Genomic DNA, 8,970 nt, shown 5'->3' with positions numbered 1-8,970 from the left:
TTGAAGCAACTGTTACTCACATTATTTCCTTAGGGATTAATAAAGTATTCTGATTGTTTCAGGATGACCTGCCATTATCCAGTGACACATCTGCTTACCTGTATCTTTTGCTCGTTTCTCCTCCTCTTCTTTTCTCTTTTTTCTAAACTGAGGACCTGATGGCTTTGAACTTTTCTTGTCCATCTTCAATTGGTTTTAATTTTGCAGTCCAGTATGAACACAAATCCCCCAACTCGAGGATCACCACAACATAACCTAAAAGACCTACACCTTAGTTCACAGATTCACTTTGGGTGCATTTCTGAGATTTCACACAACCCAGGATTCAAATCATGAATCCATAATGGGCTTGGATTTACAACATTATAAATTAATTGTGCTCTATTTGGAAGCAGCAGCCCCCCCTCCCCTTTCGACAGCTTGTGTGTGAGACTTTAAATCATCAAACTGTAAATTTTAAATTGTTATTGATCCCTTTACCCCGAGTCCTAAAGTGTATATTTATTTTCTTACTCTTCTTATATATTTTGTTTGTTCACTTGCACTGCTGTAACTGGAGCCTCGTCGTCTCGTCTCTCTATATACTGGACTGCAGAGATGGGCAGTAACGCGTTACTTGTAACGTGTTACTGTAATCCGATTACTTTTTTCAAGTAACGAGTAAAGTAAGGGATTACTATTGCAAAAACGGTAATTAGATTACCGTTGCTTTCCCGTAGGAACGCTGCATTACTGCGTTACTAAAACCGTGATTTTTTGTGAGAATGTCTCATGACAGTGACGTAAGCAAGTGCGACGTTGGTGACAACAGCTGTGTGCAGATCAACAACGGACAATATATCGAGTGCGGGAGAGAGTATGAGCGTGCAGCGTTTAAAGCATGGAAGTACTGACCTTACTTTGAGTTTGATTCCATAAAAAGTGACAAAGACATTAGTGTCTGTTGTGTGTGGGAAGAAAACTTCTTTTTACAGCGAAAAACCCCCCCTAACCCTGCGGCACACCTGCACCAGGGTAAACCTACGCCTACCCTACTCCCTCAGTAATTAGTTACTGATTACTTTTTTCAAGTAACTTGACCAACACTGCTGGACTGTAGCGGAGATGACAATAAAGTTTACTTTGACTTCAGCAGCAAGCAGGCGCACCGAGGGCTCTCGCGCCCACTTTTCGTGTATAGAATTTCGAAAAAACATTGGTGCAAATGATAAGTCTGTATTATGTCTGGTGTTTTCGTGTTTGTTGGTTTGTTTTTATTTTGTTTACTTTGCGAGTTGGTTATTAGATGCTGCTCCAGCCAACCAGAGAATCCCCTGCCGCCCCGTCCTCTCCTCCCTGTCGCAAGCAGCAGGCGCACCTCGCAAAAGAAGGGCGTCCTTACTCCCAGCAAATGGGCGATAGAAAACCGATCGGTGCCTGTACCATTCCCAATATGTGCTGGGTTACGTCGGGGCAGCATGAGTACAAGCATTTTTTTTTGCCGATGCCCGTGATGCCGCCCCCCACCACGATGCCGCCCCGGGCAATCGCCCGCGTCGCCCGTATCTAAAACCGCTACTGGACCGAAGTGGCAGCCCTCTGCCAGGCTTTGGGTGCAGAGAGGGAGAAGAGAGAAATCTGAACATTTTAATTGGTGTTCCTCTGATTTTTTCGAGTTAAAAATAATGGGGTTTTTTTTTTGTTTTGTTTTGTTTTTTTGGCTCACTCGTGAATAAAAATGGACACAAATAAAGTACACAACACATAAAGTACATAAGGGAATGACACATTTTTATACTATATCCTTTTCACACAATAAAAAACAAAGGATACCCTTCTCTTTTGCGCTTTTGTCGACTCGTTTAAAAACCAGTTTACACCAGTTAAAGGCCTTTTTTGTTGATACTAATTTAATATATTCTGTATCTTCCATTGTGCGCATAACTTTGTGAGGTTACTGTTTTTTTCCGGTAAATTGCTAAACTTAAGGGGGACAAGTTCTATGGAAGAAATATCGTATCATCAGAATTCAACTATTTTTAGACATTGAATTTATAACACTGAATTTTTACCCTCCAAATTTCCCTGCAAAAATATTCACCTGCAAAAATTCACCTGCAAAAAATTCACCATCAAATATTCACCTGCAAAAAATTCACCATCAAATATTCACCTGCAAAAAATTGCACCTGCAAAAATTCAACTGCAAAGGTGACGAACTTGAATGACCCAAGCCAGAGCAATCAGCACTAGATCGAGTCGAGCGGCTCTCAGCCAATTAAATTACGCTGTTTGATCACATGACACCGTTAGCCAGCAGTGTTTCTCCTAAAAGAGAGCTGTTTAAAGGTGAGTGATTAAGTTTTTCTCCTAACTAGAGATTATTACAGAACGCCTAGTCCTTTTCTTTCATTTTATCATCTACTCAAACTAAGTAAAACGTTTGACTAACTCAAAGACAATTTCCACGCCTCCCCTGCCTGTCTGCAGAGGCAGTTTTGAATTTAGGAGCAGCAAGATGGCAGCGGCAAACCCTGGCGGTTCTCCGGTAAGTATATTGGTTTTTTTTATCTTCAAGTTTGTCTTTTGAAACGTTAATTTTATTTAAATCCGTTGCTCACGTATAAAGTACACAGACGGGGTCTTTGCTCAACTCGTCTGAGGCGTGTCTCACTTAGCGCTACATGCTAGCATCCTGCTAACCGAGCTACCCTTTACATGCTGTGCTTTAGAAAATAGGATACTCGGTACAAAACCATACTCCGCAGATATTGATAGATAAACGAACACTGCAAATATAATGTTGGGAACGAGAACGGCCTTTGGTGAAGGGGTAAAATACACCATGAATAAAGCCATAGAGTGAATGGCTGCCATGGTTGCAGAACGGCCTGATTTAATAACAGGAATGGGGAAGAGTGAGGCGAAGTGAACCAAAGCCACAAAACACGGTCAGACAAGGCGGGAAAAGGGCAGTGATCTGTCCGTCACTATGAAGTTGGTGTGTGCTTTGGTGAACAAAAACTCGAGACCGGTAGCAGGAAGATGGGAGACTCGTGTTTCACTGGAATAGTGGTGAATTAAAACATCCCTTGTTGGGGAAATTTAGGTGTAAATGCATCCATACAGGCAAGACAGAGGCAGGCAAGACAGAGGCAGACCAGACAGTGAAGAAAACAAGGCAAACATTAGTAATATTAAAACGGAAATATAGGATTAATATAACATACAATTAGGGAAAATGTAAGGAACACAATGTAAATGATATTGTAAAGTCATTAAAACAGCATACTCTGATTAAAAGAAACATGTATTTAGGTAGGATAATAATAATAATCAACATGTACAAGATGGGTATGTATACTTGTACCCAGAATTTAACAATTATAAAGTTGTAGCATGTCAGTACCTTACCCCATCCATTATATCCACACTTTCAGAAAAGGATATGGTCAGTATCTTTACAAATACTATCTAAACTTAAACGGGATATTCCCACTGCTTCTTCTATACACCCTCAGGGTTTGATCAGCCAGTGGCTGATATGATAATTAATCCTGTAAAATAATCTTTCGGTTTATGAATCTGTTTGCATGGATTTCTTAATCCGTTTCCACTGTTAGCAGAAGTTGTGCATGCAGTTTTGGCGAGCTGCTCTCCAAGACTACAAGCTGTGTTAAAGTTGGAAGTAACTGGCCGATGTTCCACTGTTGAAGATCAGCTGTGCCCATTTGTTGCACATTGTGGGAATGGAGAAGTTGAGGCCCCTTGCAATTTCCCCAAACTGGGCGATTATACATCTTGCTTCCATATTTGTATCTTGTTTCACTAAAAATACATTTTATTTTAATTCTATACATTGATTAATGACCTGCAGAATCTCCTTATCATATTAAGTGATTCATAATTGTCACTTTATGCTTTCTCCCTCTCTAAAGTGATGACATCCTTGCATTACATACTTTAGGTTCCTTTTCTGCAGGCAGGTTTCTGACAGAACAGGCAGATTTACACTATAACATGCAGTGTTCTATAGATGAACACAAAGAAATGAAAAATTACATGTATGTGCTAACTTTCTAAACACTTTGTTACATTTATGATAAAGTAGATTAAACACATTTATGTCGGCCTTGGCTGATAGTTCTTGTATTTAAATTAACTTTGTGTGTTTCAGGTACTGCACTCTCAAAGACTGAATGAACCAGCATTGCCGCCATGGGTCACTGTGAGCATCACAGGGAAGGTTGAAGCCACCCTGCACCCACGTCACTGCTCTTCTGTTTAATGTAGAAGCAACAGTGTTGATCTGTGGCACAAGGACTGTTACAGATGAACCTGCATACTGGGTTTTGCTGGGTAATGTGACCAAGATGCAGCCAGAGGTTGGCCATAAGATGGACTTCTCCTCTTCAGCTGCCCCAAAAAAAGGCTCTTGATCAAAACATAAACAGACCATCTGTAGTGACAGGTTAAAGGAGCCATCTTCAAAAAAGAAAAATCCCACCTGCTACTGTGGAGTTGTCACTGCTATAATGCCATGTTTTATCTAGGGGTCTGGATTTACGCCTGTAGTGCACTGCCGTGTAAATAATTTGCATTTACTGAATATGTACTGACTATCACTGTTCAAAAATTGAATAAAGAAACAAACCAATTTTTGCCTTTTCTTTATTAAAACATCACATCAGTTACAATGTAGAATCCATGTCACTGGAGCATTTTGATTCAATAAACTGTAAAAAGGTGAGCTGTGAAGACCAAGGACAAGTGCAGTTCACAGGTTTACTAAGGAATCCCAGAAGATTGCATGGTGTCGTTCCCAGGACATGTGGACTCAACCTCAATCCCTCACACTTAGGGCTGGGCGATATGACCCAAAATTCATATCTCGATATTTTTTTAGCTGGATGGCGATAAGATATATATCTCGATTTTTTTTTTTTTTTTTTTTTAAAGCCATAAGTTAAGAACAAAAAGAGAGTTCTTAGTCACACTGTGTCCCAGATGTCACACGGGCACTTTTATTTACATACAGCGTAGATGTACATGAAGAAATTACTTAAAAATAAATTATCAGCATTTATTAAATAATCATGGTCCATAAATAAAAGAAAACAATCTTGTTTTTGTGCATAACAAAAAGCTCACAATTGTGCAGTCAAAATGTAAACTAATAGACGCTGAGCATAATAACAAAGAGATTTCACAGCTGCACCACGTCTCTGAACAGGTGCCATTTGTGGTCCTTATACACACACACACAGTACGGTAATATTACGTTGAAGCACGGTACGTATCACTCCGCGAGGCTCCTCCCCGGTAGCCGTAATCCTCCGACAATCCATCAAGCGGTGCAGCTCCGTAGCTTAGCAAAGTCATATTAAAACATTTGACAGATTGCTGAGCGCTGTGTACCACATAAAATCGGTTCGCGGTCAGTAAGCACAACCAGAATTAATACATAAGGCGCACTGTCGAGTTTTGAGAAAATGAAAGGATTTTAGGCCGTGCAGCTCCTCCGGGCTGCATGTCGTTAGCGCGGTTAGCTCGTTAGCGTGGTTAGCTCGCTAACACGTTGACGCCGTCCAGCCCCACGCACGGGACGATCCGCGGTAACTCGCTAACGGAGATTTTCCGCTTTCATCTTGTCATTGCCTGCAGGTAAAGCTATGGGGGAGGCGGAGTTGTGTTCAGTGAAGGAGAGGCGAGGCCGAGTAACGTTTCGTAGAGACAAAAGTGGACGAAAGAGAGGCAAACCTGCGGCTCCACAAGTATAATTATAACGTAACATAGACTATATCGATATAAACGATATTGTCACATCTTATATCTCGTATGAAAATATATCGATATTTTTAAAAAACTCAATATATCGCCCAGCCCTACTCACACTGAGCAGCATGAAGTGACAATGCAGAGGAAAAACTCCCCTTTAACAAGAAGAAACCTCCAGCAGAACCCGGTTCTGTACCAGCAGAGAGAGAGAGAGAGAGAGAGAGAGTTCGATACTTTGGTGTCACGGTTCGATATTTTTTCGATACAAAAAAAATGTTCATGCCTTTTTAATTTGTCATTTATTAAAATTATAAATATATATTTTAACTCAAAAGTACAGTTTTTAAATTTAACCCTAACCCTTGTGCGTGTTTTTTATTTTGACAGCGAATGCGCACCTGCTGACCACTTATGTGCAGCGCTGGTTATATAGCTCATCATATTGCAGCCACAGAAATTCTTTTGTCCATGAAACCATAAAGCTGCACTTTCTTTTTGCCTTATAGTCTGATTTGTCATAACTTTTCCGTTTTGTGGTAAGCTTTTCTTTGGCTGTCACTTCTTCACCCCGACCTGTCTTATTTGGCTCAGCAGAACTAAAATATATATACTGCTACTTTTACACACGGACTCACATAAGCTCAGCGATTCTCTGCGCGATCAACCTCTCACATGTTTAAGCTTGCTGCGGGAGATTTCACTTGTCATGTTTGTGTAGTAAGCTAACGATTGATAAGACGATGTCAGAGGAATTGGTGCACAAATTATCATCACTCACAGATCAGTGCTGTCATTGCAAAGTGAAAGCAAAAAAACAAGCGCAAATTCAAACGCGATTTCAATATGTCACATATTGACAGTGGCTCACCGATGCCAATGACATAATTACCCATCTTTGGAAAAGAGAGTTTATTACAGAGAAATGGCTCTTTCCAAAATAAAAGCTATACTATACGCTTCTTCTGCGCTATATTCTCAGCAGCATATTGTAGCGGGTCAGGGTTGTTCGGGGTTCTGTTTGTACAGTTATGTTTTGTTTATGTTGCCATAGTGACGGGTGACGCCCTCTTGCTGCAACGGTGTGTCCTTCCGGGGTCAGAGGGCACCCTGTGTGTTGTTGATGTTGTTGCTGTGCGGCTGCCGCGCTGAGCAGTTAGCTAGCGGCAGTGTTCTTCTGCAGATGTCAATAAACGGCTGTGCTCCCTGGCTAGCTCACGGGAAGCAAGACCAAACGATACCTCCGTCTCCTCCTTGTCTGAGCTCGCCACAATATTAAACATGTCAGGTCCCCATAAGGAGAATCATGTGCTAACAGCTGTGTAAATGACTCGGGTAAAGTTTGTAGCATGCATGCTTGTTGTTTTTGTCTGCTTCCACTTGTCTTTGCACCAGGATGATGTCGGCGTAAATGTGCAGTCATATTCGTTGTAGTCAGTCAGTCATACATACAATTATTTAGTTAACTGTAGCATTAACTCATAAGTCTTGCTAAAGTACCTTGTATTCTGATTCATCACAGCAGCAGTTCGGTTGGATGATGTCAGCAACTGCAGCAAGTGTCTTGCTGACTGAATAATTTCATCTTGCATAATCTGAAACAAACACATAAAGACAGACACAATTTATAAATTAACGTTCGATAAAATCTAAGAATTAATCATTTATTAGATACCAATATGAATATGTCTACCATAAAACTTGTGTGGAGCAAAGTTACATTCAATCAAGATCGTCTGGCATGCTACAACTTTATAGTTAAATTCTGGGTACAAGTATACATACCCATCTTGTACATGTTTTTTTATTATTATTATTATTATTATTATTATTATTATTATTATTATTATCCTACCTAAATACATGTTTCTTTTAATCAGAGTATGCCGTTTTAATGACTTTACAATATCATTTACATTGTGTTCCTTACATTTTCCCCAATTGTATGTTATATTAATCCTATATTTCCGTTTTAATATTACTAATGTTTGCCTTGTTTTCTTCACTGTCTGGTCTGCCTCTGTCTTGCCTGTATGGATGCATTTACACCTAAATTTCCCCAACAAGGGATGTTTTAATTCACCACTATTCCAGTGAAACACGAGTCTCCCATCTTCCTGCTACCGGTCTCGAGTTTTTGTTCACCAAAGCACACACCAACTTCATAGTGACGGACAGATCACTGCCCTTTTCCCGCCTTGTCTGACCGTGTTTTGTGGCTTTGGTTCACTTCACCTCACTCTTCCCCATTCCTGTTATTAAATCAGGCTGTTCTGCAACCATGGCAGCCATTCACTCTATGGCTTTATTCATGGTGTATTTTACCCCTTCACCAAAGGCCGTTCTCGTTCCCAACATTATATTTGCAGTGTTCGTTTATCTATCAATATCTGCGGAGTATGGTTTTGTACCGAGTATCCGATTTTCTAAAGCACAGCATGTAAAGGGTAGCTCGGTTAGCAGGATGCTAGCATGTAGCGCTAAGTGAGACACGCCTCAGACGAGTTGAGCAAAGACCCCGTCTGTGTACTTTATACGTGAGCAACGGATTTAAATAAATATAACGTTTCAAAAGACAAACTTGAAGATAAAAAAAAAACAATATACTTACCGGAGAACCGCCAGGGTTTGCCGCTGCCATCTTGCTGCTCCTAAATTCAAAACTGCCTCTGCAGACAGGCAGGGGAGGCGTGGAAATTGTCTTTGAGTTAGTCAAGCGTTTTACTTAGTTCGAGTAGATGATAAAATGAAAGAAAAGGACTAGGCGTTCTGTAATGATCTCTAGTTAGGAGAAAAACTTAATCACTCACCTTTAAACAGCTCTCTTTTAGGAGACACACTGCTGGCTAACGGTGTCATGTGATCAAACAGCGTAATTTAATTGGCTGAGAGCCGCTCGACTCGATCTAGTGCTGATTGCTCTGGCTTGGGTCATTCAAGTTCGTCACCTTTGCAGTTGAATTTTTGCAGGTGAATATTTGGAGTTGAATTTTTTGCAGGTGAATATTTTTGAAGGGAAATTTGGAGGATAAAAAATTCAGTGTTATAAATTCAATGTCTAAAAATAGTTGAATTCTGATGATACTATATTTCTGCCATAAAGTTCAGAAACGTGCTTCACAAACCATGACGTTGTGAGCGCGCGCGAGGGACGTCGCCGCCCACTTCAAACACTCTTTTTTTTTTTTTTTTTTTTTTTTTTTTTTTTTTTTGAGA

General features: G+C 40.3%; 1 long non-coding RNA gene across 2 annotated transcripts; it reads right to left on the bottom strand.

Moving 5' to 3' along the window:
* Nucleotides 1-5,218: 5,218 nt before the first annotated feature.
* On the bottom strand, nt 5,219-8,616 carry LOC147326068 (uncharacterized). 2 transcript variants are annotated; one of them, XR_015130411.1, is made up of 4 exons: nt 8,565-8,616; nt 8,366-8,423; nt 7,255-7,349; nt 5,219-5,947 (listed from the first exon to the last, which is right to left on the bottom strand). It is a non-coding gene; the product is annotated as an uncharacterized LOC147326068 (long non-coding RNA). The 2 variants fall into 2 exon arrangements; XR_015130410.1 differs by lacking the exon at nt 8,565-8,616 and having other exon boundaries at nt 8,366-8,528.
* Nucleotides 8,617-8,970: the final 354 nt, after the last annotated feature.

Source organism: Aulonocara sp. 'chitande type north' Nkhata Bay, linkage group LG7, assembly GCF_057382095.1.
Source record: "Aulonocara sp. 'chitande type north' Nkhata Bay isolate Kocher_YH1m ecotype deep benthic linkage group LG7, A_spYH_male_GT1.1, whole genome shotgun sequence".
NCBI lineage: Eukaryota > Metazoa > Chordata > Actinopteri > Cichliformes > Cichlidae > Aulonocara > Aulonocara sp. 'chitande type north' Nkhata Bay.
Note: the sequence above shows the minus strand (reverse complement) of the source record. Positions and strands in the feature narration are given on the sequence as shown.